Source organism: Stegodyphus dumicola, chromosome 5, assembly GCF_044657685.1.
Source record: "Stegodyphus dumicola isolate Sdum_Otavi_A_Nest chromosome 5, ASM4465768v1".
NCBI classification, from domain to species: Eukaryota; Metazoa; Arthropoda; class Arachnida; order Araneae; family Eresidae; genus Stegodyphus; species Stegodyphus dumicola.
In genome coordinates, this window is record NC_140772.1 from 235,496,142 (window position 1) to 235,521,424 (window position 25,283).

Sequence of the window (25,283 nt, forward strand, 5' to 3'; positions counted from 1 at the left end):
TTTGATATGAAACATAATGCCATGGATAAAAATTGTCCATGTTACTTGAGTGAGTTAAATTTCCTGAAGGATCATCTAGATATTGATTGTGAGTTTTAAACTTTTTTGATTATTTGTGGTTGGGTTCCAAGTTTTTCTGTTTTTTCTGTTTTATTGAATTTTATTCAATTTTATTGTAAAATTTTATTGTAATTTTATTGAATTTTTATAATATATTTGTTTTTTGGAGATTAATCACGAAAGAGTCTGGTATGAAAATTTTGAGTATAAACTTAAATCATTGCGCACTCGCCCAAGCCCAGCTCCAAGTACTTAAAGAGATTATTGGTTCCTCTCCTGAAATAATTTGTATGCAGGAGCCCTATGCGGTACAGAATGAATTGGCTTTTCAAAATCCTGAATGGAGATCCGCATATAATAGTGGAGGAAGAACGGGAATTATAGTAACTAAACCAGATGTTGATTTCACACGAGACCATGAAACTGATATTATTACAGCTATTTCTATTTATTTGTCTTCGGGCAGACTGGGCATCATTACAGTTTACTTCTCTGCGGCAGAACACATAGAGGAATATCTCTCTCAACTGGAATCTGTGATGAAAAATTATAATAAATTCATTGTTACCGGTGATTTTAACTCTAAACATCCAAGCTGGGGCGCAGGAGATATTGATGCAAGAGGGCGATTGGTATTTGACTTTATCGTCTCTAATAATATAATTTTACTAAATGATTTGAGTTTTCCTGCAACTTTCAAATCTACCATCGGTGACGGATGGACTGATCTTGTTATGACCTCACCAGGTTTGTCTATCAATTCTGGAGCTCTGCAAGTTCTGATGGATGAGAGTCTTAGTGATCATCGTTATTTGCAGTTGAATTATGATAAAAATATTCATTGTGCTCCTAAGATTGTTTTAACAAGAGATGTCCACCGGATTACAAGATATTGTTATAAAATTGCTCCGATAATGCAGAAATTTAAATTAGATTTATTGAAGTGTGAGGACTCTGATACAATTGAAAACTGTATTGAAAAATTTTTTGAGGATCTGTCTATCGATGTTAAAAAGAAGTTACAAACAAAACAAAAGGGAAGTAGGCAGATTTCGTGGTGGACTCCACAACTTACTTGTATGCGACGCCGGATACGTGCTTTGAGGAAAAGTTCGCAAATTTTCAATTTAGCGGAAAATATACGTAATGAAAGGAAAATTGCATATAAAAAAGAATTGGCAACTTATAAACGTCTAATTCGGAAGACAAAATTTGAAACTAAGAAGAAATTTTTTCTTAATAATCTTTATTATTATGATGGTTTTTATCGAATTGCCTCTAAAAAAGTGAGACGTGCTGTTGCTCTATATAATCCTCAGCACGTTGACAATTTGATTGAACTCAATAGACAGAAGCTTTTGCAATCACTCAAATTGGGAGCACCTGGGGATATTTCATTAGATGAGGATAGAATTTCTGATTGTCCTTTGGATGACGCTGTAATTACAGAGGAAGAGATAAGAAGTGCAGTTGAACAAATGAGGCGTCGAAGCGCTCCGGGCCCGAACTGTTTTAATCCTATATTTGTTCAGATTTTAATTTTTACATATCTGGATATTTTTATATTGCTTTTTAATTACTGTTTTAAATTTTATGTGTTTCCAAGAAATTGGAAAATCGGTCGAGTTGTTTTAATTCCAAAGCAGAATGACAGATATAGACCAATTGTACTTTTGAGTGTTTTTGGAAAAGTGTATGAAAGAATCTTGGTTGAGAGATTGAAGTTTTACCTGAATAGTAGAATGATGCTCAGTCGGCGACAGTATGGTTTCACAGCTGGCTGTTCTACAGATGATGCATTATATGATCTATTGACTTTATTAGAAGCTATAAGAGTTCGCATCACGTAGTGCTGCTGTCCTTGGATGTTTCTTCTGCATTCGATTCAGTGTGCTGGAACTCTATTTTACAAACCATGATTAGCCTTAAATTGCCAAGGAATTTGATTCAATGTTATAGGAGTTATTTTAACAATCGCAAAATCTTGTTTAATGCTTTTAAGGATGAAACTGCAGAGATAGAACTAGAGATTTTCATTGGTTGTCCGCAGGGCTCCTGCAGTGCTCCCCTGCTCTGGAATATCATATTAAACAAATTTCTCATTTTGGAATTCCCCAGTGATGTTAACTTTATTGCATATGCAGATGATCTTGCTGTTCTGATGTATGGTGCATCATTGGAAAAACTCGAGAAATCATTTGAGAATGTTATGTTAAAACTGGAAAACTGGAGAATCGGCGAGGGTCTTGAATTGAACTTAGAAAAAACTTTTGCAATCATTTTCCCGCGGGCTGGGATCAAAGTGAGAGCTCCACGATTTAGATATCAAGGAAAAAGAATAAAGTTCGTTGATGTTATTAAATATTTGGGAGTCAAAATTGATTGCAAGTTGACCTTCGCAGATCATTTTAAAACAATTCATCGGCTCTCAGATGATATGTTAATGTTTTACAGGAGATCTTTTTCTAGTGAGACACTTTGTAACAAATCATGCATTCTTAAAGATATTTTGAATAATGTAATTATCCCTAGAGTTTTCTATGGAATTGGTGCCTGGGGATCCAGAGCCGGGGATTTGGTCAGGTTGAGGAACAAACTCGATGCGATACAGAAGAGCTGGTGCTTAATGATTACAAGATGTTTCCGTACTGTTTCAACTGAGGTGCTCTGCGTTCTGGCCGGCACGCCGCCTCTTTCAATTTTATATAAATTATATTTTGAAAAATTTTTGTTCAGAACTGGTAGACTTGATTTTAAATTGTATAAAGATATTTTGATTACAAGGCATATGTTTGAAAGAATTAATAATATTTTGGTACATCCTTCTGATTTATGTGTTTTTGAATTTGACTGTAAACTCCCAATAATTGGAGAATTGGATATTTATACTAACGGGTCCAGGCAAGATGATAAATTGGGTGCAGCATTTGTGATTTATCATTATGGAACTGAAATTGAATATAAAAAATATAAGCTTAATAATTATAATTCTGTATTTCAATCGGAATGCTGTGCTTTACTTAAAGCCCTTCAATGGGTTAAGAAAAATTTGACTTGTGTTAATTCTATTCATATATATACTGATTGTATGTCTTTGCTTCAATCCTTGACCTCGGCCCGTCCTACTAATTTATTAATATTTGATATTAAATGTCTATTGAAATTTTTGATGCAGAATATGTGCATTCATTTACACTGGATAAAAGCCCATGTTGGCTTTGTTGGAAATGAAAGGGCCGACGTGCTGGCTAAAGAGGCGACCACTAATGATGATTGTGAATATATAGAAATTTCTGGTTCGAGAAGTTATGCAATTAGAAACATGAAAAATTTTTATGATGATATTTGGAATACTAGATGGAATGAATCAGAGAGGTGCGTGGGTCTTTTGAAGTCTATTAAAATTCAAAATGGTATGCGACCAATTAGTAATATTGATTTAAACCAGTTTTTAACTGGGCATGGAAGATTTCCCGCGTACCTCTCGAGATTTAATTTACAAAATTCAGACTTGTGTGGTCATTGCCATCAAGATGGTAACGCAGATCACTTCTTGAATCATTGTTCCTTACTGGAAAATTTGAGAAAGAAATGTTTGGGAGATAAGTCATGGAACTTGGAAATCTTAAAAACATATTCTAAATGTGCAATGAATTTGATTAATTCTAATAGAGTTGAATTTGGAATATTTGTTTAGTATTGTGTATATTTATCTTTTGATTATATGTATTATATTCTTAGTTATGAGTATTTATAGGTTTACTACGAAAATTTTGAAATTTTTTGTGTATTGTTTTATTTGGTGCATTGTGGATGTTTTGTGCATGTGGTGTTTCGGGGGGATGCGGTCGATTGTTGCATGGATGTGGCCTTGCAGATGTTGAGAATCCTGATGGATTACCAGATTTAAATTATCGAAATCAATGGTGGTTTTGAGTTTCAGGAATTTGATTTTTAAATTTTATGGAATTTTTATATTTTTTCTTAAATATTAAATTGTAGTTTTTGATTTTAAAATGTTCTGAAATTTTAAAGTTTTAAAATTTTTCTTATATATTGTTCTTGATGGAGTAATTGCTGGGGTTTTAATATGATGCAGGGCAATCTTGGGTTTTTCCAGTTTTGGTTTTGGTTTGGTTTTTGGTTTTTGGCAGTCTTGGAGCTTCTTTTCTATGATTATTAAAGATAATTAATACATTTGAATTCAGATAGTGGTAGGACTATTAAAGTAAATTGTTGAAATAAATTAATAGTTTAAATAGTATTATGATTATACAAATAATATGCTATTAAAGTAATATTGTAGGGAATTCGGTTTGACCTTCTACAGGTTATTTAAATTGGGAATTCCTCGATGGCTTTGGACCGCCTGTGCCTGTTCCGAAAATTCATGTGAATGAATGTTTCTTGAGAGTTTCCGCCACTCTGTTTGCCCGTGGGGTTTTTAATTGTTTTTTGATTTTGAATGTTTCGTGCTGTGCTTCGTTGTTTGTATGTCTCTTCCTTATTTTTAGTTCGTTAATTAACCTCCAATTATTTTTAGTTAATTAGCTTCTTTTTCTCTCTTCTTTCCTTTTGTGGTCTTGAGGGGGTTGACCCTTTATGGTCATATGGTCCAGTGGGACTAGGAGGATTGGGTCTTCCCTGTATTATGACTATTATGACTATGACTATGACCTCTGCCACTCCTTGTTTCGACGAATTCAAGCATGCATTGCCGACAGAGGCGATTCCACCAACTACTAATTTGAAGACTGAATGGGTGATTGTGAGCCTTGAACGGGTACTATGGCCTTGATTTTTAATCATTTTATTATCTATGTATGAGCTATACACATATTCAGTTTCATCAAAAACAACCACTTCCTTCACGGTGCTTCGATTTTTTTTGCAAAAGCGTATATTATGGAGTCTTCGTGCATTCTTTGGAAGCATACACTCTTAAAACCCTATGTCGAAGATAAGCAGCGAATTCTTTAAGAATACATACTGCAGATCAAAGGTTTAAATAAACTTTTCATTTAAATTTAAATTAAACAGATGCACGCACTTCGTGCTCACAAATCAACACTACTTGTGGCTACGTAACAGAAAATAAGAATGTATCAACTCAATAGTAATCTCTACATACATATAATAAAAGAAAGAGTCTGTGTGTGTGTGTCAGTGTGTCTTTCGTTTGCTTAATTTCGTAAGCTAATAGACCCACGGCTACGAAATTTGGTACATAGGTCCATCTAGACAAGAGCCAGTGCACCTCGAAGCGAGTTTTTCGAAATTCAAATTAGAAGTTTTTAAATTTTATGTTTTATGACGAAATCGCGTCATTTTGAGACATAATGGGCTATAGAAAAGCGGGATTGTACACTACACCATTATCACATCGTCATGAAACGTAGGCAGTTAGCTATTTTACGAACTTAAAATAAATTTCGTGTTTCAATAAATCGATTAAATACGAATTTATTTAACAAAGTGAGCTTAACACCTTTTTAACGGGATTTTTTCTAAAAAAGTTTTTTTTTTTTTAATGTACAATATATTTTTCTTTGATTTTTGAACAAGTTAAACTTTCATCCTTGCGACTGCATTTACAAAAAAAAATTTGGAAAAATGTAATATTTTGTGAAGTTGTTCTGCAGAGTAAAATTCTACGCAGTTTTTAAATTTAACGTTTGGTGTTCCATTCAACCATTTTTGCGGTACATTTAAAAGCCAGACGAAGGCTGGCAGCGAAGATGCTAGTTTAAGATAATATAATGACTGGCTTCTTAAGTTACTTAACGCTAAATCGACTGCACACAGCAAAGCCGAGCCGAGAAATATGAGTACAAACTGAGAGATGTCGAACCCCGAACCAGAGAGCTAATTTTAAACTCGCAGCAATAAACATCGGAACTAAGTACGCTACTACTCTTTTGAACTCTTGAAACGCAGTTCAAATACTGCTTCTGAAACACGTTTAAAATTTACATCTACACCATACAAAATTTACATTCCGGCAAGAAACTGAAATCAGGAGAAACAAGAAACTGGTGTTGTGTGATGTGGTGTATTTAATTACGGCAAAGCACACTAGGGCTATCTGCCAAAGGGGAGGGATGCCTTTCGTGGAGGACTTTCTAAGGGAAACTGGCTCGTATACACGTTACACATGGCGAAAACCACGAAAACACCCATGCAGCCAGCCCGTTCGCGGGATTCGAACCTCGGACCGAACTACCAGCGGCCAAGCGGACTTTACCGCTTGGCCGCTGGTGGGCGAAACAAGAAACTGAAAATAACTGGTTGGAATAACGTAAAACCTTACCAACATTATCTATGTTTTATTTATTATTATTTAATAATTATTTAAAAAATTATTATGTAATTATTAAAAAAAAATATTTAGTAAACACATATACGTGCCATTTACTTGCGTTATATCTCGCACATTTACTGTTGTAGTTACTTTTGTGTAAGTAACACTAAACACTGAGCAAATATCGGCAAACAATATTAGTAAAATGATAGAAGCATTACTTTGATATTCCCTGCATGAAACGGAAAAACGCGTACGTTTTGTGAACTGTAAAGCGAAACGTTTGTTCAAACTACGCAAATAACAACATTTAAACAAGTAAAAAAGTGTTTGTGCCTTTTATCTATTGTTCACGATTTTCATCGAAGAAAAGCATATTGAATTGAAATTCAAAGATTAAATATCAATTTAAATGTATCGCTTCTTTAAGTTCTAAAGTAAGGAAGTCAACCTGCTTTTCGGAAGTCATACATTGCTTTTCCTCAGAAAAGAGCAAGATTCAGGTTATTTAATTTGTGAAAACCAAATTTATCTCGAGCCATGTTTATTTTTCTTCAGGCAATTTCTTTCTTCTCCTCGATATTTCTCTCTTTTGTATTCGAGTCTGTGACTAAGGAGACAGCTGTAATAATGTTCTCTCTAACAATATGTGCTTCGATCAGAACACAATAGACAAGAAGTGAATATTTAAGAGTATTCTATGATTAAACTAAAGCATCTGAATGCAAACTTGGTTTTTATTAGAGAAATAATATTTTAATAAGGCATATAAAGGTTAACACAGCCCTGGAAACATGGATGTTTTTCTATGATTCAGCTGCGAAGGATATATTTGCATGTACAAAATTTTACGGTTTGACTACAGAAAAAATTCCTATTATAAGATCACTTGCATTTCTTTTGAATTATTTTTAAATTCAGCTTTCTATTAACTTATTGTGATTGCCTTTAATTTTTTCGTTGTTGTTTTTGTTTAAGTGCAAGAAATGATAAAAGGAGTTTTTACAATGAAGCAAAAATCATCCATAAACTGAAGTGAATTTTATTTAAATTTTTAAAGCATTTCGAGGTAAAGATGTACATGATTCCTTTCACCGAGGGGGAAAAAGATTGATCTTAAGCCAATTTATTTTAGGATACGTTATAGGGATTATTTTAATTTTCTAATAGTTATTTTTAATTTTGAATTTAATTTAAATTCTTATTTTCAACCTACAACTCTCTGCTACAATGAGATTTCAGTGTCGCTTATTATGTAAATGAAGTAGAACCAGTATGTAATGGGGAAGTTCAGTCACTTCCGTAGAAGAGCAGGGAAGTCCTCAGTATAGCGCATTCTGCCTTCGGGCCACGTCGTTGCTTTAAGCCTATCTTACTACGGACGGCCGTAGTCTTACGTGCCTATTAGTATTCGCTGGTGAGGTTTAATAAAAGGCCAACTCGGTTAGTTATCTTTGTTTAGCTTCGGCTAAAGTTTAGCTAGTTAAATTAGTTTAGTTTTTTATTTTCTAGCTTAGCCCAAGTGGTGGCTTTTCTGTAAGTCCGAGAAGGGGCCGACTGCTAGTGTTTCTTGGAATGAATAAAAGTGTAGTTTAACCCTTCTTTAGACTTCCATTTCATAATTTTATAGAGACCAGCGAACAGTCGCTAAACAGTCCCTTAAAAGATCTAGTAGTCAAGGACAGGTAAATTAACTAGAACACTATAAGGTACGGCTTCTCGATAAAAAAGAGCGTGTCTCCAAGATGGAATTTGTCTTATTTTAAATTTGATAGCCGCATGCTTCAATACGTATAACAGTGAAATAGATTTAACGTTTTCTACATGAATGTTCATAGCATTTATTGGCACATACTAAACCAAAAAACGCACATGTGCAACTACCACACTTGAAACAATTACATTTCGCTGCATTTCATGAAATACTTACGCATGCCATTTGGTATATATGAAGGTTTTCAATAACACGTCGTCATATATCGTTTGGCAAGAACTTGCTTATAAATAATAATAGACAATATTACGCAGACGCCCGTTGTCCTGTTTGTATTATTATACATGTTTCGTGAAAATAAACTTATGATGGCGTTTTAAATATAATCTCCGTACGAAATCTCTCTCTCTATTCTCTACTAGAGAGAACTTCAAAATATATTGCCACAGGAATTCGAATTAGCCGTTTTACTTCTGCAAGCAGGCTTAATGAGGTTGAAATTGAATATGCGTCAAAGCCAATGGTTTATTTCCCTTGCACTTCAGCTTCCATAGGGTCCCGTTTAAGCTGGTGCTATCGTCATATTCAATGGATCCTAGGCGACAGGGTCCCAGTATTTTTTCCCACGAGTTCGGTTATTGTCTGAGCAGTGACTTTGACGTGCTTTGATCTGGAAAGAGAAAGAAACACGCAGCTTGACTTCTCTTGTCTGTGAAATATCCCATTTCCGCGACAACAATTTAATGGTTTGGAGTGAAATCATGACAAATGGCGCACCGAACTGCACATTTTTCAAGAAGGTTCTGTAGCCGGCTCGGAGATATGTGGACGAGCTAATGAAACCCCACGTTCGACTCTTTAAGGGTGCTGTTTACCCCGAGTTTTTGCTAATGGATGATAATGCTCTTCAAGCATATGTGGTGTCAGAATACTTGCAAACAGAAAATATCATTCGAAAAGACTAGCCACTTTTCTCACCAACTTCATCTGATTGAACATATGTGAGGTGCTTTAAGGCACCGAATTTCAGGGCCCTAAACCCTTCTCCGGGCAATCCAAGAGCTGAAAAGTGCACTTTTGCAAGAGTAGCGTACAATTCTACAACACTTGATCAACACTTTGGTAAAGCCTATGACATCAAGAATTGAGGTATGCATATATGTCTGAGGTAACAATACACTATATTAAAGAAGCATTTTCTCTCCAAGAGGTGACTTAATTTTCCATCATTTTCTAGTTTCCATAAATTTGGTTTTAATTTCAATTTTTTTGAATAATCAACTCTCAAATATTGTAATTTATGTTAAATAATCCTTTTTTTTATAAAATTCTATTAACAATCTTTCATTAAGTATCAGTTACGTTTTATTCTGACATTATTCTTTTATTTTTATGGCTATGGTAAATGCTTGAGATGACAAAAACCTAAGCTCCATTTGTTTGAAAATGTAATCATCTGAGATACCTTCCCATAACAGTCCTAAGCTTGTATTAGAGAAATTTAATTTTATCTTTGTCTGTGTCGAAGATATCAAATGGCTCTGACGAAGGCAGTCATTATTGACATAAGTGGAATATTTACTTCTAATTTTTTATGTTTCTTTCTTTAAAATGGTTATTAATTTATGCTAGCTTTCTCGCGCCATTTCCCGCATTTATTAGAATCTTTTATATTTGATTATTTACTGTTTTCATATAGTGCACTCTTTCTAGAAAGTCTCTACATTTTGAAATCCTTATTGGCGAATTTTACAAAAGCCTAAAATTTAATTTTTTTTTCTGATTTTGGCTTAAATGGGTGGGTAAAATATGTCCGATCAAAAATTGAAACGGTTTCTTGTTTCGCTTCACTGGAACTAAAACAAAAAATTCTATTGATCGTAGAAAAGAAACAAAACTAGATTAACCAGTTTTCTGTTCCGATTCAAGAAAAAGAAATGCATTACCGAAAGAGTGAAGAATAGAAGTGAAATGTTTCAATTCCATTGCGAATGGAAAAAGAAATCTATTTTCATTTGATATCCTAGAAGAACAATTTTGCTATTTCAATTTACTTCAAATAAAAACTTGTAATAAGCTCTACGAGGTTTCCTTTCTTCTTCAAGAGAAACATGATTTTTCTTCAACATCTGTAGTTATGGCAAGCCTGGAGCAATAATCGTAAATAAAGAATAGATTATATAAATATAAAAATATGAACTAATTATTGCAAAATAACATTTTAGCATTAAAAAGATAAACAAAACAATATGATAATTCACATTATGACATAAAGTTTGCTAAGGAACGAAATTAATAAAATCTTTATTTAAGAAATTTTTAATTGATCATGCAAAATTTTTATATTCTATAATACAATAAAACGTCAAAGAAAATATTCCTCCTTGAAAAAATGAACGACAATAGGAAAATGCAAGAGACCATCATCCAGTGACAAAATTGAAAAACGCTTTTCAGTGTTACCAGGATTTGTTGTAAATGAACTAAACCGTAAACGACAGTTTTTAGCTAGCGTAGTATTCTTTGTCATATGCGACTAAAAGTTAAATTTTGATTGTACTTGCAATTGCAGATTAAATCCAGATTGTCAAAGAGGAACTTAAGGGAACTGAATGATATCACATTTTATTATAATTCATTTCTATCAGATTATTTCGATTGTTTCAGCGTCTTCAAAGGCATATTTGTTAAGGCAGGTTAAATGCTAGTCTGAACTGCAGGGTACAATTTCGCGTCCAAAGCATAAGAATTAATATTATTTTAGTTAAATTCATTAAAAAGTAATTTTTAGCTAACCTAATATTCTTGGACTCATGTAAATATACATTTAATCCTGGTTGTACTCGTCATTCCGAATTTAATCAAAATTGTTAAAAGGAAATTTATTATGATTTGAATACCTTCACTTTTATATTATGTGCCTTGTCTATGCGATTCCTTTTATTGTTATATCGCCCTGGAGCTTATAATGCTCAGTGTAGGCTACATGTTAGTTTAAATGTGTTATAATAGATGGTGTGTTGCGGTGCTAAATGTAAAAATGAATTAGAATTACTTGAGCACCAAAAATAGTCACTTAGCGTTTTTTGAATTGAAGGATTAGCAAATGTAAATCAAATGAATTGCTTACTTAGTAAATCGCGTTGTGTAGCAGTAACCCATAAATACTTACTAACGTGCAGATCAAAATGCGTGATCTAGAAGGGAATATGAAATCAAAGTACTTACTCCAAAGTATGACAACTGCATGTTACCAAAACAATTATATTTTATTCTTTACCTTTGATATTGAAATACGCATTAATATAAATAATTATCAACCAGACAGACGAATAAATTTGAACATCAAGCGCGAGTGATGCGCGTCACCAGAATTAACTTTGCACTCAGAATAAAGTCAATCTTTCTCCATCCGCTCGAAACAAAGTCTTGGTGTAAAAGGAAAAATCAAATTTTGATGGCAGTCATTAAGCGTACTTGATTAATCTCAGTGTTTCTGCTTTTTCTTCTTTAAATCAGGAAGTTTCGGATCTCACAAAGACGCGCACGCGAAGAGTTCTCGGAATGAGGAAGAAGCTGAACAAAATTATTTTCTGCAACGATGTACAGTAAACAGGAGTAATTATTTTCTTGAATCTTCATGTAAAAATCTCACTAAAAGGGATTTTCATGTATAGCAGACAGCATCGAAGGAACAGAAACGAGAAGCAGGAAAATGGCACATCGCATCTGCCAGGGAGAAGACAGACCGAAGCCCGTCCTACACCCTGGAACGGCAGCAGCAGAAGAGCGAGAAACCGGTTGTTGCAATCTTTTTCGTGTTGTCCTTGAGCGGTTTCGGTTAGCACACCTGAAGCTGAATAATGTGGAGGCTTGCCTGCACAAAATGCATGGTGCAATTCCGAATCTAGAGAAAGGACTGCTTATTTTCATGTATTTTCTAGTCTTATTCTGAGTGTATTTTCAGTCTAGTCCTTGTGGTACATCCTGGGCAAAGCGTTTATTGATAGGATGGGTAAAATGATGGAAAGACCTCGTTAATGCTAATCAATGTTGAGAACAAATTATCTAGCTACTTGGAAAAAGAGGTTTTGCACCGGGAAGTTCCTTAATATCTAATACCATTCCATTAGGTACTCTACGATATCAATACAAGCCAAATAAGACTATGACTATTATAAAAAATAAAAATGCACTTGAACAAAAAGGCGTTTAAAATTTCATCAAAAAATACGAAGGAACGAAAAAAGAAATAACGCATGAAGCCTCATTAAATAAACCCGTGCAAGGAAATATCAATTAGAGAGATATAAATCCAAATTCAGAAATTCAAATTCTGAATATGAAATTCTAATAAGCGAAATGCACAGCTCTAAACGCAACGCTCATAAAATTAGGGTTGTCAACTTAGCTTAGACTAGAAAACTGTCATGTTAAACTTTCGCTAGCACAAAAATAAAAAACTTACCAACAGCAAACATTAACTAAAATTTTATTTAAAGTATGACTAGTGTTGCTGTGACTTAAAACTAAACGCTTGAATAGTGGATGCCTTGCAAAAAACTTTCAGTCTTTAGTTTAAGGGCTTTTAAAAAGTTACAAATACTCACTCGGCTCTCACTGAAAAATATTTTCTCATCCCAAACACTGTAATTTAAATTTTCATTGCTTAAAATTAACAATTCCCGTCATCGGGCAATGCAGGGAAAACATCCTAAATGACAAGAACTTACTGAAGCAGAAACTTATCTTACTAGGCTTAAGAATTAGTGTCCATTAAGACAACGAGCTTTTTTAAACTGTCGTCTAGCTGAGATTATTATAACAATTCTAAACTGGGCGAACCATTATATAAGGTTCTTAAAAGAAGACCTTACCACCTTCCTTACCAAGCCCTAAATGGTTAGGTTAATAAAAAAAAATTTGAACTGTTCGGAATTTAGCATAATTTAATGTGAAAATAAAAATATTGTTCCGTTTTTCTTTTTCTTCTCATATCAGTTGTTACGTTATTTTCTTACTTCACGTTCGTACGAGGTTTGTAGATTTGGAGTGAATAACGACGACACTTGATGACGTATCGAAACACACATTATTTAGACAATATTGTCAGGACAGTACCACAACACGTTTTACAGTCGTCGATGAACTGCTATAAACACGCTGACACGATCAGCGACACAGCCTTCAGGTTGTCAGGCTATCACGGTGGAGACAGCTTCCTGCAAAGCACCCGACTCTGCTTGGTCGTTCTCGGAACTCCACGTGCTCTCGAGACTCTCCACGTTACAACTCGCGATGCACTAGACGACACAGGAGCACAGCTCCCGACTCCTCGGTTCAGTCGTTCACGGAGCTCAACACGCTCTCTCGACGATGCACTAACCGCGATACACTAACAGACTCCTTCGGTGCATTCGACGACCCACTCGGCACTCGCTGCCCGGCTGTCAACTCGATCAATTCCGTAGGAATTGACTCGCTAGACGAGACACCAACTCGATACTGACTCTCTCGCACTCTATGCGAGGCGCACACACACACACACTGACTGACTGTATTAAAGTATGTATATTTAAAGAAATTATATAATGAAGAATCTGCATAAATGGATGTTTCTCGCATTGGAATTTTGAATTTTGAATTTATTTTATTATCTACTTCATATATTATCAGACTTTCAAGTATTTTTGATAAACAAACTCAACGATTTCAAAGCTAGGAATAGCGACACTGCACGAAATAATGATTAAGAAAAAAAAAAAAAAAAAAAAGCTAAAAAAAAGCTCCAACGCGCAGTATTGTGTATCGGAAATTCTAAAATTATGCTCATTTTAAATTTATCTCGCGATATTGGTGTTGAATTGAATTTTATGGTTTATGTGCGAAGAACATGATGTTTGATAAATAAAGGTAACACACAAAACACGTTAAATAAACGCCCCCTTGGGCGTAATATAAAATCTGAAAGCTTTCAGATTTTTTTTTCTTTTTATACTATATTTTTTATTAATTAATTTATTAATATCTTTTTAAAATTTCTAAAGAAGTTACTATTATTTTTCACCAACCGGTTATTTTATGTTTCGGATCTTTACTGTCACTCCTCGTTTCCGTTTCCCTACCAGAATGTAAATGAGGTAGAAAGAAATAGTATTTAAAGGAAGGTTTGATATTGCTTAGATAGAGCGTGTTCTGCCTATTCAAGGACATTCCTAAACTTTTTATTAGTTCAAATGTAACAAGTATAACTTTTTTTTTATTGATACACTTTTATATTTAAAATGGTGGATTAGAAATGCTTTAAATATATTCTTCACCCAGTACTAAAATTAGAAATTATATCATAATTTTATTTGCTTCTATTATGTCTTCGAAATAAAAGAAGAAATGAATTTCACAATATCTGAAGTTTTCTTCTGCAGCTCTTCTGAAATCTCGGGGATAAATTTGAAGAAATATTCTCTCGTGAAAACTTTAAAGTGGGTAAATAAAACTTTTGCAAACTCCTTCTCTGCGCCTAATTGGATGAAGCTTAATTAGTTCTTTTAAGGGGAAATCTAAGATCTCGTATTTTACATCGTTAAGTTGGAATGGCTTCCTGCTACTTCTCAGCGATATTTTTGTTTGATGCTTTTCCAAGTTGAACTATTTTCGAGAGTTGCCATAGCCACTAAACTAAAACTCTTTCTAAGTTATAAGCTCTATAGCATAATATTATTCAAAATAAATCTTCCGTTAAGACAGTGCCTTATGTCTGGAGAATGTGCAGTCAACTAAGACAAATACATTATATAAGAGAGGTAATTTTTCATGCCATAGAGGCATCGATGTTTTCGTGTAATGTGATATGCGTTTGTTCACTTTATTATTGTAAGCGTAATTTATGTCTCGTGAAAGTTTTATTTTTACTTCCTTGTACAAAGTAGAAAGAAGTATTGTTATCGCGAAAAGTTTCAGGCAGCATATTTCAACGAAAATATCCAATTTAATGATGTTTTTGCGTGATATCTGTACGTATGGACAGAATAAGACTCGTTTCCTCAAAAAAAAAAAAAAAATTTATAAAACTGCTTTAAAATTAATTCTAAAGAGTATTTTTCGTGGCGTCTGTACGAAAGTACGTATCTCGCATAACTCAAAAACGAGTAGCCTCAGAACGTTGAAATTTGTACATAGGACTGCTATAACATGTAGATGTGCACCTCGTATTTTGGTTGCAATCGGCCGCACCAAACGTATATAAATATATTTATATATATATATCCACTCTGTTACCCGGCTCAGTGATCTCAGTTTCTTTACTCTTATATGTTTGTAAATTGTACATTTTTTGCTTTAAAAATGATTGAAATATGTTGTTCTTATCTTCCGGTTTTTATGCCTTTAGTAAATCTGTATGCAATATCTTTAGAATTATCAACAATTTTAAAGCTTTTTAAGTGCCGCTCAGCCTAATAATTTTTCTGATGGCCGAAATTGCTTGTTTACATTTGAAACAGCAGGATAGTGGAATTGTTGCCAATCTAGGAAACTTAGCTTCGCAACAACAAAGATAACGCCTTCATTTATTATTGCGAATTAAATCAAGCTTAATCTTTCTGGAATTTTTTCGAGGAAATAAGTGTTTAAGATTTACTTCGTAATTTTTAATACAGATATTTTGAGTTTTTATGTATTTTTGCCTTGTAGAAAAGTGAGAACTGAATTAATTGAATGAGAAGTACTCAATCGTCTGTGAAAAACTGTTTCTTTTTTTGTTTTGTTTGCTTAATTTTTTTATACATCGTTCTAGCTTTATTATAGTATTTGAATAGAACATGTGGCAACGACTTATTGTTCTGTAGATTCATTAAGATTTTTTTATGCTGTGGATGTGAAAAATGTGTAGTGTTTTTGTCGGGACTCAAATCCTGGACCTCTCAAATACGCGTTGAGTATGCTTCCAGTTATAACACGAAGGCATGCAGAAAGTGGGGAGAAAGTACCTTATAGTACATTGCTATTATTGTTACACTTCCAAACACTATGTATAGTACTTAGAAATATCTACTACGCAATCACACAATCAAATTTTTTTAGCGCAATATGTTGTTAAGAATTTTGTACTTAAATAGATAATTTTAGAAGAATTATAATTAAAATTGGATTTTTCTGCGTAATGTAGCGCGATTCAAATTTTTAAGAGAAAGCTATACCGGAAAAGCAAGAATACAAGGTCACTTGCATTTAACATTGAGTAAATAGGTACCCCGGTAATTTGTATTAAAATTGTTTAAATGTAATTGACTACTATGTTATCTGTAACCGTAATTCCACCCTTGTATTACCTTCTAGTAATTTCCATTAATTACTAGAAGTAATTTACTTATAGTAATTACTTCCATAATTACTATAAGTAAAAGCAATACACATATATGTGAAACAGATAATAAATGCAATGCGTTCAACTCATAAACTTATGTAGCATACAAAACTGGTAGATACGTATAATGCCTCAAGTGGGGTGATACGTTTAACAAATCGAAAAATATATTTGAAATATATGGGTAATTAAGTGTACATTAAAAATGCTTTAGTCGGAATCTTTAATACTACAGAAATGTACAAGTTTAGTAATGTGAGTGCTCATATAATTAATACACAGCAAACATGTTCAAGTATAAATTAAAATTCAACGTAAACATATATAAAAATAATGTATAATTTTCCTCAATTCCTAAATTAATCTGCAAATACAGGTGTTTCGTTAAAGACTGTAAAACATAATATTAGGAAAAACATTATTCATTATATTGCAGAAATAAAAAATATGACGTATTAATAATAATGTTTCACAGTAGTACCTAAATTAGATAATTTAAGAACTTAAACAAAGAAGCTTCGTAATTAAAGCCTTGTAGAGTCATTAGGTTATTTTTAAAGCAGGAGTGATGAAAAATGAGCAACGCCCTCGCCGGGAATCGAACCACGGACCTCTGGAATACGCGCACAGGGTGCTGACCACTACACTACGAAGGCATGCTTGTGTGTTCTTGAGATTTTAGAAAAACGAAGATATCCAGAGCCACCAAATGCTTAATACACATAGTCTCCACCTGAACATGGGACTTCGAAGCCATAATTTTGAATTTGTTTTCGGTTTATTTCATATTCTGAACACATTTAAAAAATTGTTCGACAAATTCCGAAATCTGAAAACAAGAAATGACAATATTGTTCGAAATAAAACATTTCTATGCCCAGCGCCTGAGACTCTTGCCTTTCGGCAACATGTAAGATATGTACATGAATTTAATCCAAAAATTCGCCCAGTTGGAAGTAACGTGTTGTCTCTGCCTCAAGCAGAATATATATCATCTCGACACACCACCATGTTGCCATTCATTAAAGCGTAATATATTTAACTTTCAAATTTATTTTTTCTGTTACTGAGTAGCAAACTAAATGATTGAAAAGCAATAAATGCAATTCTAAAAACATTTTTTCCATTTTTTAATCTGATTGATTTTATATTTAGGTAATGAGGTGTCTAATTAGAAATAACAAATATTTTTACAAGATGACATTAGCTGGAGTCATTAAAACATTATACACTTTTTTAATAACACTTTTATGCAGCTGGCTCCTGGAACAGCTATTTTCTAAGAAACAATGAAGCGAATATTAAAAGCAAGTATGACAATTACTAACGATGCGTCGGGAATTCTAAAGATATACTGTTGTTAAATATTTGATGTGCTCTTGAGTTTTATGTGTCGTAAGTGAAAAGAAAGCAATGGAAAAAAAAAATGTGTTAACATCAGTGAGTGCCCGTATTGGAAATCTGCGATGCTCACTGGTGCGACGTTAAAATCTAAAATCCTTTGAGATTTTCTTTTCACTCCCTAACTCTTCCTCCACCCCCCAATAAAGTCTTCTGCTAATTTACAGTCACTGAGGTATTAATCTGGGTCACTGGATCTGTCACACTGTGTTACAGAAAAAATAAATTTCATTCAGTTTCTAATTTTTGTATTAGAATCAAAGACAATCTTTCTTAAGGAAAGCAACGGGAAATAGTACATACGCGTATTGATAGTAAGGTAAATTTAGAGTTTATTTTGTTAGCTTGTCGATATATTGATTGTCATCAAAACCAATGTGGATGTGACTGAATAGTTGTAAGGTATTTATAAAAACTTCTTAACAATTTGATGTACTAAATGACTTAAATTATTTTTACAGCAGATAAGCTGGATGCCAAATTTATTTAAATCGTGCATTTACAATAAGCTAGTATGGCAAAACTGAAACAGCTGAAGCGAAAATTTCAGTTTGAAGAACTCTAAGAACACGTTTTCCCAAAACAGATTGTAAAATAGATGCAAAAGAGCTTTTTTTTTTTAAGACGTTCGTATATACAGATCTACGTATGAATGTATCTCGTATAAATTAAAACAGAGTTGCCTCAGAACGTTGGATTTTGTATATGGGACTGCAATTTCGTTTTTGTTTGCAATCGACTACACCAAAAGTATACCCGCTCTGTTACCCGGTTAGGTGAGCTGAATATTTTTATTCTTGTATTCTGGTAAATTGCTCATTTTTTGCTTTAGAAGTGACTGAATTATCTTGTTCTTATGTTCCAATTAATGTTTTTTATGCCTTTAGATAATCTGCATGCAATACTGCAGAATCATAAACGTTTAAGTGGTACTAAGTCTAACGAAGCCGTCTTTTGTTTACATTGGAACGCTTAGTAGACTACGGATTAAGTAAATTTTTGCGCCAACTTTAGTGTCTTTTTGCCGAGTGGGAGCAAAAATTAAACTTTAAATCTTTGCATCGAAAAAACTATCTTCCTTCCCTTTGGAGGAATTGCTTGTTTTATCTAATTTTAATTGTAATTTTTTATTATTTTTAATTACTTTTGTGGTTTTTTTTAATATATACAGTTTGTAATTTTTAATGAAGATGTTTTGTGTTTTTATGTATTTTTGATTTACTGCGGAATGAAAACTGAATTGATTGAGTCAGAAACCCACTAACGAGCCAAAACATTACGAATATTCATGGATTTTTCAATAAACTCGTCTGGATGACGTGGATGGCCCGTTATTAAGCGACAATGGTATTTAACAGCTGCTGGAGATCGTAAGGAATCATTCTTCCACTTACTTTTGCGAGTAGTGGGAAAAGCTGCTGATCTTAGCGAATTCGGTAGAGGACAGAATGTAATGGCCTGAAGACTCGGATCGAGTATCTCTAAAACTGCATGACTGGTAGATTGTTCACGATCTGCCGTTGTTAGTATTTACGCAAAGTGCATAAATGTCTTTGAAACCAGCAGTAGACACCAAGATGTTGGACGTCCACGCGTCTTCAAAGAAAAAGAAAGTTGAAGATTTTCCCGCTTGGTGCAGCAAAATCTGCGCCAGACAGTGGCTCAGCTAAGAGCCCAATACAATGTAGGTCCAATGCAAGTCTTTCTGAACACACAGGACCCTGTTGGATATGGGACTGTGCAACAAATGTCCCTCTCGTGTGCCTCTGCTGACCAATCGTCGTGGTCAACTACGCCTACAGTGGGCCCGGGAATTGTATAATTCCATAATGTACTGGACTTGTTATTATTATATAATGCACTGAATTTTGTAAGACGGAATATGTATTTGTGTTTCAGTTTATGCCAAAAAAAAGTGGTAACTGAACAACTTATTAGTATGTAATCAGGATCGTATGTATTTAAGTTATATGCTGATGAAATATTGTGCATAGTAATTGTATAATGTAATTTGCGATTATAATATGTACTAGATATTGTAAGGTGCATTTATCTAGTAATGTATGAGTAATTAATCAATAAGTGATTAATAAATATCATAACTCTATTTGTAACTAATGCACTAAAGTTCATTTTCTGTTGTCACATGTGTATTTCACAATTTTGTATGCAAATGTCAAAGTTTATAATAATTGGGGAATACTTTTTTAATATCGCTTTCTAAATGATACTGTTTTAGAACTGAAATGAATCTTAATAATTTTGCCATAAAAAAGGGCAAAGTCACATTTAAGTTTTTCATTGAATCATACTTATCTATAATTATGGTAAGATTTTCTAATATTGTTCCGGTTTTTGTATTTAATTAAAATTAAAAAAAAAAAAAGAAGAACTAAATTCAGTGGTGTAACAGCCCTAGCGGGTCAATGCCTGCAGTGCCCCGAAAGCTGCTTTCTTGACTATGGGCCCCGGGGTGCGTAAGAATATGCCCTGAACAAGTGGTCAGCTTGTCGCAGGAACCCCAGTGTTTAGTCCCCAAACAAACTTGGTACTCATTTCATCGACCCAAAGAATGAAAATCAAGGAATGAAAGGCTGAGTCGACCTTGCCCAGACCGGGGATCGAACCCCGGACCTGCGGTGGTGAGCCACCGGGCCTCTTTTGTATTGAATAATTGTTTTATATTATCGTGCAATGCAGCACGATACTTATTTGAAGAAAAAGCTACGCCGGAAAAATTAAAAATGAAAGAGCATGCGCATTTAATGAATAGATATGTCGTAATTGTATGTTTTCGCTTTTCGGGGGAAAAATCGAGAAATACCAGAATATTCTCATGCACATATTTAAAAAGTTTATAAAATGTTAGATCAAACCATGTCAATTCAGTTGCTGTTTACTGAAATGCAGTAAAATGAAATGCAGAAAAATATGTGGATAATTTAATAGTCCGTACAACGAAGTCATTTGAGGTCCACAACAGATATTTTTTAAATAAACGGTCTTGAATAAAACAGCCCAAACTCAATAAAAACAACCTTTATTCAACATTACAATGCGCATTCTTGTTTTCGCTGACAGTGCATTATAAGAGAATGAAAGAGAAGCAGACTTTTATGAAACTAAACATTTATTTATGTTATACTAACATTATTATTTTGTGTTCATTACCTTTAATCTGTTAACAATTCAAGACATTTTAATGCTCTAAATTCATTTATGCTACAGTAGCTCAACTGTGGCTCTTAATTGGCTTTTAATGTGAATCATAATTAGCATTATTTCGTTCAAAATCTTGAGGAGATCTATCTATTTTTATAACTGCTAGTTATCAGTTATAAAGAACTCATCTGGAATTATATTAGCAATTTCTCATAAACCGCAGCTGAAATATTCCTTATGCTTAGTATGATAACCAGCTCCTTTTCCGATAAATTAAGTCTATGCGTTTCCCTCTCATGTATATAATTAAATAATTAATTTACCTTCTCAATGCATAATAGTAAAATACTATCTGGAAGCGATCAATTATCCGCAAGAACTCTAGTGGAAGAATGAATTAAATTATATGTTTACCAATTCATTAAGTAAAGATTCTTGAATATTTCTCCTAGATAAGGATATCCTTCGTCTCTCCTTTCATTGCATAAACATGGAGAAGATTTACCGTATTTCCACAAAATTTTAAGATTCAAAAGTGAAAATGTCAACTGGGTTCACTAATTTAATCGAATAATCTGATGAAGATTATTTGCTAAGCTATGCGTTCATTATTATGTGGGCAAAGTGTGCATATTTTAAAGAAGTTTTCTAAAATATTTGACAGAGAGAGCATTTGTCTTCAGTGGCCAACAAAGTAAATTCAGATATATTTAAGCAAAAACTATTAGCATAGTTGAGCAATATGTCAAATCCAGTAATTTTCTAAACTCAGTTATTCTAATTATTAATTCTAATTATGAATACTTAATTAAAGTGACTGAGCACAGAAAAGGTGAGCCCCTTTATATTCTGTAGCCTCAGCAAGGTTAAAGTGCACTAGTGGCTGAAATGATAAGGTGCGTTTGTAGGGTATTTTCTTCGTGACTTTAAGGTGTCAGTAGAAGCTCGCCAGCAATCGAAAGATCCGGAGAGTTTTAATCCCGACAAAAACCCCGGACATTTTTCATATTTCCTGCTTTAAAGAAACTAACGGTTCTACAAGTTTGCGTAAAGATCATCAGTTGAACAAATTACTCGAAAAGAACGATACATTCGTTGAGCACTTTCCAAGTAAAAATACATCAGTTTGTGGAGTCATTAGGATATTTTGAAGCAGAAAATGAAAACAGTGCAATGCCCTTGGCGGGACTCGAAACTCATCCTATCGGAAACGCGCCAAATGTGCTACAGTTACACCACAAAGGCATGCAGAAAGGAGGGAGAAAATCACTTATATACTCCACCTTTTAAAGGCCGACTGGTCATTGCGGGACCCAGTCGCCAAATCCTGGTGGGTAAGAATCATCATCCATCATCCCTTTTAATTCGGGCGCTACTGTTGTGTCAGTAGGATATTTTGAGACAGGGGATGTGAAAAATAGGCAGTGTCTTCGCCGGGACTCGAACCTCAGCCTCTCGAATACGTACCGAGTGTGCTACCGTTACACAAAGAAGGCATGCAGGAAGCAGGGAGAAAATATACGTTTTAAATCGAAACATTACCGTGCATTAAAACCGCCTGGCTTCCGGAAATATAACCCAAATGATAAAAGCGTTTAGTTCTACTGTATTTGTAATTAGTTTCTATATTTGTAACCTGCATGTAATTCTTATCACAGAGACAGAATCATATTGAAAATTATTCGATGCATATTCAAATTATTTGATTGTGGATGTTGGAAATTTCAAAGCATTATTATGCGAAATTAAAACATCTTATTAATATACATCTGAGAAATAAACAAAAATATTCCATATTCCATATATGCTATTATGCTAAGAGCTTAGAGTGCAAATTTGAATGTTAACTTAAATTAATGACTCGCTATTTAAGAGAATAATATAAAGTGAGCATCTTCGAATTGGAGACAATCTCGGTAAGACGAAAATCTCTAAATTTGACTTTGACTCCTTAAAATTATCTTTGAGAGCACAAATGAACATGCATGCAAGTCAATACTGACCTGCAGCTCTGTTACAAAGAAGTGTCCTGGAAACGAACAGAATGGTGTTAGTAGTAAAAAAATAGGCCGTAGTTTACATAAGAATTTTCTCAGAAATTGTTGTTCGTGGTGTCATTTATTTTCAAACGTGATATATTTATCTTCGAAAATAATCACCTGACCTCGTAGAAGCATTAATAATTATTTTGAAGAAAGTTATTATTTAAGCATTTACGCAACTTTCATTAAAACAATTTCACTTTTACGAATTACAGAATATAAATAAAATTATTCAATAAGCTTTAACGTATGTAATATACACATCTCTACATATAATAAAAGAAAGAGTCTGTATGTGTGTGTGTGTGCTTTTCGTTTGCGCTGCGTGTAAGCTGATAGCCCCACGGCTGCGAAATTTGGTACATAGGTGCATCTAGAGAAGAGCCAGTGCACCTCGAAGCGATTTTTTCGAAATTCGATTTAGAATTTTTTTAATTTTATGTTTTGTGACGAAATCGCGTCATTTTGAGACATAATGGGCTATAGGAAAGCGAGATTTTACTCTACACATTCCATTTTCACATCGTCATGAAACGTAGGCACTTAGCTATTTTAAGAACTTAAAATAAATTTCCTGTTTCAATAAATCGATTAAATACGAATTTATTTAACAAAGTGAGCTTAACACCTTTTCAACGGGATTTTTTCTAAAAACGTTTATTTTTAAAAATGTACAGTTTATTTTTCTTTGACTTTTGGACACGTTAAACTTTCATCCTTGCGACTGCTTTTACAAAAAGAATTTGGAATTATTATATATATATATAATAATAATGCATATATATAATAATGCATATATATAATAACGCATTTCTATTGATTTTGTTTTGATAAAGTTATTATATATATATATATATATATATATAATAATGCATATATATAATAATGCATATATATAATAATGCATATATATAATAATGCATATATATAATAATGCATATATATAATAACGCATTTCTATTTATTTTGTTTTGATAAAGTTGTTCGGCAGAGTAAAATTCTGCGCGGAATTTTATGTTTTTTGAGTTGCTTTCATGTTATTTTTTGCTTATTTCACTGTTTGTAGAATACTGAAAACTTTTGCATGATTTTTTTTCTTCAACGGAAATTTGGTTAATTTTTTATTACGATAATTAATATTTGTATTAAGGGATATACCTTATTTCATTGTAATATTTTTCTTTTGAAAATAGGAGATAAAATATCATTAATCATACATTACTTTTCAGAATTTTTTGTTTTTTGTATTCTTTCATGTTATTTATTGCTCATTCCACTGTTTTTATTGCTCATTCCACAGTTATATTGAAAAGTTTTGAGTGAGTTTTTTAGGAAACAAAGTTCTTAACCTCCTTTATACCATTTGAGTTCTTAAGATTTTGCAAAGGGGAGTTGGTTAATTTATTTAGTAGGATAATTAATATTTGTATTAAGGGATATTGCTTATTTCATTGTAATTTTGTTATACGTAATAACTTTTTTTATGAAGTTGTTCTGCATAGTAAAGTTCTACGCAGTTTTTAAATTTAACGTTTGGTGTTTCCTTCAGCCATTTTTCCGATACATATAAAAGCCAGACGAAGGCTGGCAGGGAAGCTGCTAGTATATTAATATGTTACATATGAAACGTAAGTAAAAGAACAACTTTAAACTACAAAATTTGAAGTCACAACTATAATTTGTAACTTCACCGTTGCGTATTATATTTTGACTGAAAACGCAAATGCCGAGTATATTTATTTCATAAAAGAATGGTTTCTATTGATTGATTATCATTAATGTAAGAAAATATGATTAAAAGCGTGATCGTATAATGCTTTTCTGTACTAGGTTTTACTTTATGACATTTTTTTTTTTTTTTTTTTTTTTTTTTTTTTAAACACGGAATGAAAAGTATGTGATCAGAGCACAGTTTTACCCGAAGAATATTTTTATAATTTTGGAATATAATTTCATGACATGTTAATATTAATTTCTGGTCTCGATCTTTTTTATTTTACATCTTCTGCATTTAAATACCTCTAAATGTGTAATGTGTATTACATTTATTGATATTTTTGACATTACTCCCAAAACATATCCAAAGAATGAGAACTAAAGTTTTCTTTAAAAGGACCTGCAGCCTTTATCTAAAGTAGTAACAAGGCTCACCATCGGCCGAGTGTATAATCGCTGAACACTGGTAGTTCCGACCTGGGTTTGAATCCAAGTGAGCGGGTTGGCTGCATGGGCGTTTTT